Here is a 7,657-nt window from a genome sequence, read left to right as displayed (position 1 = left end):
GGTGACAATTTAAAGGAAAAACCTACACAAAACTCTCATTCTCCCATAGATGTTCACTTGATTACCATGAAATCATTTGCATTTTCCACGTGTCTCCACTCATTCAATCAGGTTTTTTCTGTAATTTGTCACCTTTCTGTACATCTGAGAGGTCACAAGATGGTCCAGTGTGTAGGATCTTGTGGCAGCGGTGTATTTGCATATTTGCAGATTGCAACTACCTCATGTCGCCATCCTCTTCCAATCCCTCATAATGCATTATGTTTAATAAGCTTATCCTCCGTTTATATATAAAATCTTAATCTGAACAGTAGTAGTAGATACTTTCCACCACTGGCAGTTTGTGTGTAGGAACTGAGTGAGTGTGTGTGTGTGTGTTGGTGTGTTGTGTGTGTGTGTGTTGTGTGCACTGGTTGGGGGTGAGCACAGATAACCTCACTGGTGGCAGGTTGCCTTATCCTTCTGTAAATGATAATATGGATTAGGGAGGAGGAGGGAGGATGACACACTTCTGAGAGGGAGAGACAGAAAGACAGAGGAGAGACGGAGAGAGAGAGAGAGAGAGGGTGAGACTACTTCCACATTCAACATCTCAGATAAAGCCGCCACGGTCTCATTTATAAATCGGATTTAATTAACACCTGAAAGCATCATTTCCTGCAATATAAAGCCTTCAATAAAGGTGCTCTTTCACTATAAAGCTCAATTCATTGTACTATTATATATAAAAAATGTTCTGTACTTCCAGCAGTGAGGGACATTTAAACACAGACAAAGGCAAAAGACAAAAACCATTGACTGCATACTGCTATTAGAAACCGAGTACAATAAGCTGATAATTAGCCTGATCAGTCACCATCAGGAATCAATACACACGTTAATAAACCACTGATGATGACAATAACTAACAGCAGTCGATGTCAGACAACATTATCATAGTTTAGTGCTTCTGTCGTGGTGACAGAACATATAAAACAAACGTATCAGTTTGAAAATCTCCTTAAATCTCCTTTAAGAAATATGATATTTTAACAACTCCTTACTTACTCTAGAATTGCAAAATAAAGGGTGACATATGTTGACAGTCTGCTTGGCATCAATATCATCCGTGAAGAACTGTATTTCTGTACAAACATTACATTTTGTCTCCTCAGTTCACTCAGCCTTGTTGTAGCTGCACTGTAGTGGGAGAAATCTGTGAAATGAGAGATGAACTGTTTCAAAAAACAAGATCTTACTAAAATGAGTGCTGGTTAGTGGATTGGATATACATTAAATGAAACATATACTCATAACTCTGTTTATTCACTACATGTCTATCACATGTGTATCTTTTGGTCCATGGCTATTCCTGTCTAAACCCTCATTTGTGCAAGCATTATATCCCTGGTGGCCTAGTCCATGTTCCCTCCCCCCATCTTGGTTTAAACTAACACTGTTAATGCAAATTCATGGTCTGAGTCCGAAGTAGGTCTGTTATTACAGAGGCAGCCCCTTTCCACATTTCCAATGTAGTGTCCTTGGCTTTGTTTTCCCGGGCCGTGGACAGTTCTAACATAACCACATCTTGAAAATAATCCAACCATCTTTTAGTGTATAGTTTGTGCGGTGGTAGCCAATGCTGTGCTGTGAGTTTGCCACAGCAACAGAGTTAATGCCACTTTATCCAAAAGTCATATACTTACAGGCAGTCCCGTAGCATGTGTTTAAATGTTCCAGATACACTGAGGGAGCACAAGCCACAGTAATGGCTAGCTCTTTGTTTCATATGGACTCACTCACGACTGGAGTATGGTAGGCCCTCTGACACAGCTTATAGTGAATCAGCTGATGATTAGGGTTCTTGGACGCCTGAAAATTTTTCTTCCAAATAATTTCCCATTTTATGTCCTGCTCCTCAACAGCCAAGTCCTTAGTCCAGGTCTTGATTAAAGGTAGGTCCTTCTGTGTTTGGTGTTGAAGCTTTGAGTATATGGCACACACAAGGCCCCTGGTGTATGATGTGGGTACCTAGCTTACAACTGGATGCAATGCAGCTCTGTACCTTGCGGAACTCCATTGGCACGCAGTGCAGGACGTATAAAAAGAAAGAGCATGTAGTCTTTGGTACAACAAAAAAAGAAGCACAATTCTTGGAAAAGAGGCCGTTAATTTTAAGTTGCTTTGTTACAAATGGGCGTCCTACAACCTGTGTAAACAAGGTTTTTTTATGCTCAGTATCTTTTATGAATCGAACAGAAGCACACCATCAGAAATGATCTTGAGACAAGTAAATCTAAGAACAGTTTTATAAATGAGGGCCCTGATGCTCAGGCAGCTCCGACAATGTTCTGGTTTACAGGAGGCAAATTCCTGCATTCTTTAGAGAACACATGTGAACACACATTCTTTCACTCCGTCACTCCTTGCCTAGCTTGTGTCCTTTCATGCTTTCCCTCTACTCTTTATCACTGTTACTCTCTCTCTGTCCCTTTCTTTGTCTTTTTCAGTGTCACAGAGTGCAGAAATCTGTGCATACCTGCAGCAGGATGAACAGGTGCTGGAGGGTAAGACACATCTGAGATCTGACTGCCAACAGGTTCACACTCTGTCCATCGCCACCTGAAACACACACACACACACACACACACACACACACACACAAACACAAGTTACAGTCTGCTGGTTGTTTGGTTGTTTGTCGAAAACTCTTGCATCAAAACAATAACAATAGACGTAGTTTGATGTCCTGTATCTGTAATAAGTCAGTGTCACTCTCAGATGGGGGTAGGTGTACACCTGAGGGGTACTTTTGATTAAGTATGGTTTCTTAAAATGTAAAACAAATTTAAGCAACTTTAAGATAAATCACAAAAAAAGATAAACCACATTTTATATTCAGTATTCCTTTTTCAATGCAATCATTAATGCAGTGACCAAATTATTTTCCAGAGGTTTTACTGCAGTTGACACTTAACGGCAGTTAACAATAAAACAAGAATGATAAAGATCTTCTGTGAAACACAAGCCATGTTTCTGACTCAACAAGACACAGTGCAACTTCAATGCCCTCTCAATGTTATTACACGATGACAAAAAATAGGTTTGCCATGAATTCAGTAATGCATTCTAAACAATTGAAATTAAGCATATTAGTTGTTAGCACTTTATTTTCTTAATAATTCAGACACTGAGGGTGCAGCACTGTATTGTACTGTATTGTCAAAGATGGTACATTAATGAAAAATGTTTGCCAACCATTGCCCAGTCATTACAAGCTGCTCTCCCTCCCGAGACATAGCTACCCCAATGAAGCAGCTAGAAGCAGTTTTAAGAGTAAAAACTGAAACTTAGAGTAAATTTACCACCAAACTATTAATATTTTATAATATATTGTGTATGACATTCCACTTGTGCAATAAAAGAATATGGCAGAAAGATTGTTGTTGTCGTTGTAACTGAACCTGGGACTCAACAACAATTTTACAAAGTTTCTCCTCTAAAAAAAAAAAGGACGTGCTACTTTTAACACAACTGTGCTTCTTTCTTGGGGCACACACAGACACACACACACTTCAATCATAATCGCACCCAAATTCAAACCACAGGGGTAAATACTTACCTTGTGGTTCACTGTGAACGTCATCTCAGCTCATAAACTTTACGCACACACCATAGCTGATCCAACTCAGTGCTGATTAGAGTCATTGCAACAACCACAATGTGTGTGTGTGAGTGTGTGTGTGATCTGTAATCGTAGCCTGAGGACACTTCTCTGCAACCGAAGCTATGTGTGCATGTTTATGTAACAGGTGGTGTTGCTGTGTTACTGCAGGGCTGGATGGACACTCTTCCTTGACATAAAGGACACTTCCTCTCTCCTTTGTTTACTCCCTCATCAGAGTAAACAAAGAATGCTACCTCCTACACATACACACACACACACACACACACACACGTAGGAAGTGGAGTGGTCATTTCCCTTCGTCAGGTATGTCAGCCCTGAGGCCACAGCACAGGTTCAGAGAAACTACAAGTGTTTGGTGGCAGAGGTGTCCCATCACCAATTAGACATCCTAACGACAGAGAGGAGACCTGACACATGAACTGTAACCTTGCAGTACGTCTTGTACCTCAGGTTGGAGTTCATTAGCATTTTAATGAATCTGAATCACACGCCTATTGAATCTAAATTCAACTTACTAACATTTGTTAGTAAGTAAAGTTGAAAATAACTAACTGAGGTGATCCCGGGTACCATGTACCTGAATCGCAGATTTTAACTTGCTTCACAAAACTGCTACATGCACGATAGCATAATATTTTAGAGAACTTTAGAGTTACACGTTTTAATACTGCAGTACTACATAATGCTTGGTTATGTATCCCCATTTATACGCAGTGTTTGTGAACTTTCTTTGTCTTAAGTTCGGTGCATCTATGTGCTGTTTTTAGCTAATCAACAGCAGTAGAAGAACATGTGAAAGCAACTGAACCTGTAAAGTTTCCCCAAGTATTCAAGTATTGCACCCTTCGTAAGTGGAGTGAGGTCCTATATATGTCACATGGTCAGTTGTTTTACTCAAACAAAACCTTCACAGTACTAATACTTAGCTCTATGTATTGGCTGTAAAAAGTAAAAAATGCACTACTACTAAAATAACAGAAAGGAGTACACATTATGAAGAAAGGCAGTGCAGGGAAACAATGCCTGGTGGAACTTAAGTTTTACTTTCACTTTCTGGACGACTTTCTGGCACCTTTTATGCTGTATCAATGTCATTTCTGTTGCTATTGATGCTTGCTCTGTTCTGTACCGTGGGGGTCTTTGCTGCTGCTCTCCTTGTTTTATACTTTGCACGTATGCACGTGGAAGGGCAAGGAGGTCCCAGAACAAAGCGATATGCCAAATATAACATTCTGCATTTTGAAATTAATTTCTCTTTTGTACAAAGCTGTAAACTTTGTACTGTTATTTTAACATGGAGCCTTACGGATATTGATCACTTCTGTAGCCAGCCACAAGTGGCCAAGTTGGCTTAATTTGGAGGTTGCTGCTTGACTTTAATGCAAGGTGTAAAGGGAGTGTGCCGACATCCAGCGTGTTCCCACAACTGCACCAACAGGACATGTCCCCTTTTTAAGCAAGGTCTTGTATCTCAACTTGTTGATGTTCACAGGATGCTGAAATATATCACACCTAAAGGCTTTCTGGAAAGAAGGAAATCAGTCTAAAAACTGATGGAATAATATTTGGATGATGGTCTGAAGTCCTGTAAATATCTGTTATTTGTAGTGAATCGGATTGCTGTGTGTGTCAGATCTTTCAGGGATGTTTACCTTTTGATTTTCCCGGCATTGCATAAAGACTCGGTCTGAAATGTTCGACCCACTGCCTCCTGTCCTCTCTAAAAACAGGCGTCTCTTTTAAAAGCTCGAGTGGAGCAGAACAGTAGCCCTTGTTCCTAGCTGAGGTCGCGACCCCTCACCCTAGCCCAAATCTGATACCCGGCCTGCGAACTCGACGGGGCGCTCCGCCTGAAAGATAAGGAAGTGGACCACCGGTAGTCCTGGTGTTACCCCTCGCCCTGGGGCTTCCCCGGGGGTCAGATGCAGTGCTCCTCACCTTACTCACCTTCTGTCTTAAAATCTGGGTTTCCACATTTCTCGCTTACATTTATTGTTCAATCATCTGGCGTTTATTTTGCTAGTCCTGCAGTTTGATCAGCTGTAAAAACGTATTGTTTACAACGTCATGTAGCCAACTTTCTGATCCAAAAAACCACTGGGATAAATGGAGAATGGTAGCAACAGAAAGAAAAAGGAATTATTTGCTTATTGTTTCAATATAGTTACATGCTAAATCAGAAAGACTCACACTGAGACTATTTCAAGCTATGTTTTAATCCTCCTTCGTGCACCAGTTATTAGATGTCATTATCCAGCACAGTATATATATATTATAGAAACCAACAGTAAACCATTTCTTTTCAGTAACATACCTTAAGTCAACTTACGTAACATTCTATATCTTTTCCTAAACTTAACCAAGTAGTTTTTGTGTTTAAACCCCTAAGATTTATCTGGTAAACCTTTGAGGGGCCTAACTCTGGGAACCATTGGACTAAACTAGCTAACTGTACGTAAAGTAATACTATTACTGCTCTAACATTAATGCAGTACATCAGTAACAATCTAATGTCACATAGTAAATCACATATCAGTCACAGACAGACACATTTTACTACAGAACGAGTATACAAGTATGATTTTAAATACACTTGACACTTGTTTCCTTGAAGTTCCGTATTTTTACATGACAGAATTGGTACTTTTACTCAAGTAATCTGAATACTTCTTTCACCACAGACGATGGGTGAAAATGTTGAAACATCAAAATTCAAAAGTCAAAATTGAAGTCATTAGAAGCAAAATGAACACAAACGTCCTCACAGCAGGTCAACACACACACACACACACACACACACATACACCCTCCCTGGAGGGAGCTGCTGATGACAGTTAGATGACAGTTCGGACAAGGAGAAAGGAGGAGAGAATCAAAGAGACATGGAGTTTGAGGAGGGAAGGGAAAAGGCGGGGGAGGAGAAGGGAGGTGAAGTGGGTCGGGGGGATGAACCTCTCTATGTGTGTGTGTCTCAATGGGTACTTCTTATGAATGTGTGTGTATACAGGCAAGTGTGAAGTCAAAAGACTTTTCTAAAAAAAATCTTCAAAACAGTTTTTAACCTGAGAAATTCATGTTTGTGGTTCTTATGGACTTTACATATTGAGTTTAAAGTGATCAAAACCAGGCTGCATATACATTATTATTATAAATATTGGATAGGACAGCTCAAGATGGACAGGAAAGGGGGAGAGAGAGGGGATGACAAGCAGCAAAGGGCCACAAGGTTTGGACCTGAACCCATGCCACTGCAGCCAAGGACTTGAACTTTGGTAGCACAAGGGGGCCAGCTCTACCGAGGTGAGCTACCAGGGCACCCCAGCTTGCAGAATCTCCGACATTATAGTGGTTCTTTTGAGGGTTTTTAGTCATAAACACAGTAAAAGTTTAGTATTTAACACCTAATATGTAAAGATCAGGAGAGTGTCCATTCATTGTGGTCCATCTCTTTGCTGATCAGAGTTTTTTGTTTGGATTCTGATTGTCATTTCTGAAAAACTTTCAACCAACAAAACATTTGTTCTGGTATGATGACATTTTGGAGTCAACTTTTTTTCTCAACCATCTCTATCGTCTATTTTGCTCGGACAGCCAATTCTCTGTCAGTCCCGCTGCAACAGATTTTAGTGATAATACGACTCCACCGGCTCATCATCTGGATTCTTCACAGTGGTGAAAGAATAGTAAACTAATACATCCTCAGTTGTCTGGAAGTTTTCCACTACTTTAGGTCACCTATTAATCATCACCCTTATAAAAAAATACTCTTTTAAGTCAGACAGTAATATATATTTAAAACTCAAAGTTGGGGTTTTCTTGGGTCTCCTGATGTGTTTGCTGACAGGACCTAGTTGTTCTGCTCTTTAGTTTTCTTTTATCACATAAAACAATCTTCTCGATGACAGATGGATAAAATCAAACATTGTACATCTATACGATGTCCCACATTGCCTCGTTATCACCCCTGTCGTGCACCTTTTTTTCTCTCTC

Source organism: Morone saxatilis, unplaced genomic scaffold (genome assembly GCF_004916995.1).
Source record: "Morone saxatilis isolate NCDOM2014 unplaced genomic scaffold, NCSU_SB_2.0 Contig19, whole genome shotgun sequence".
Lineage (NCBI taxonomy): Eukaryota > Metazoa > Chordata > Actinopteri > Moronidae > Morone > Morone saxatilis.
This window is presented reverse-complemented; position numbering follows the sequence as displayed.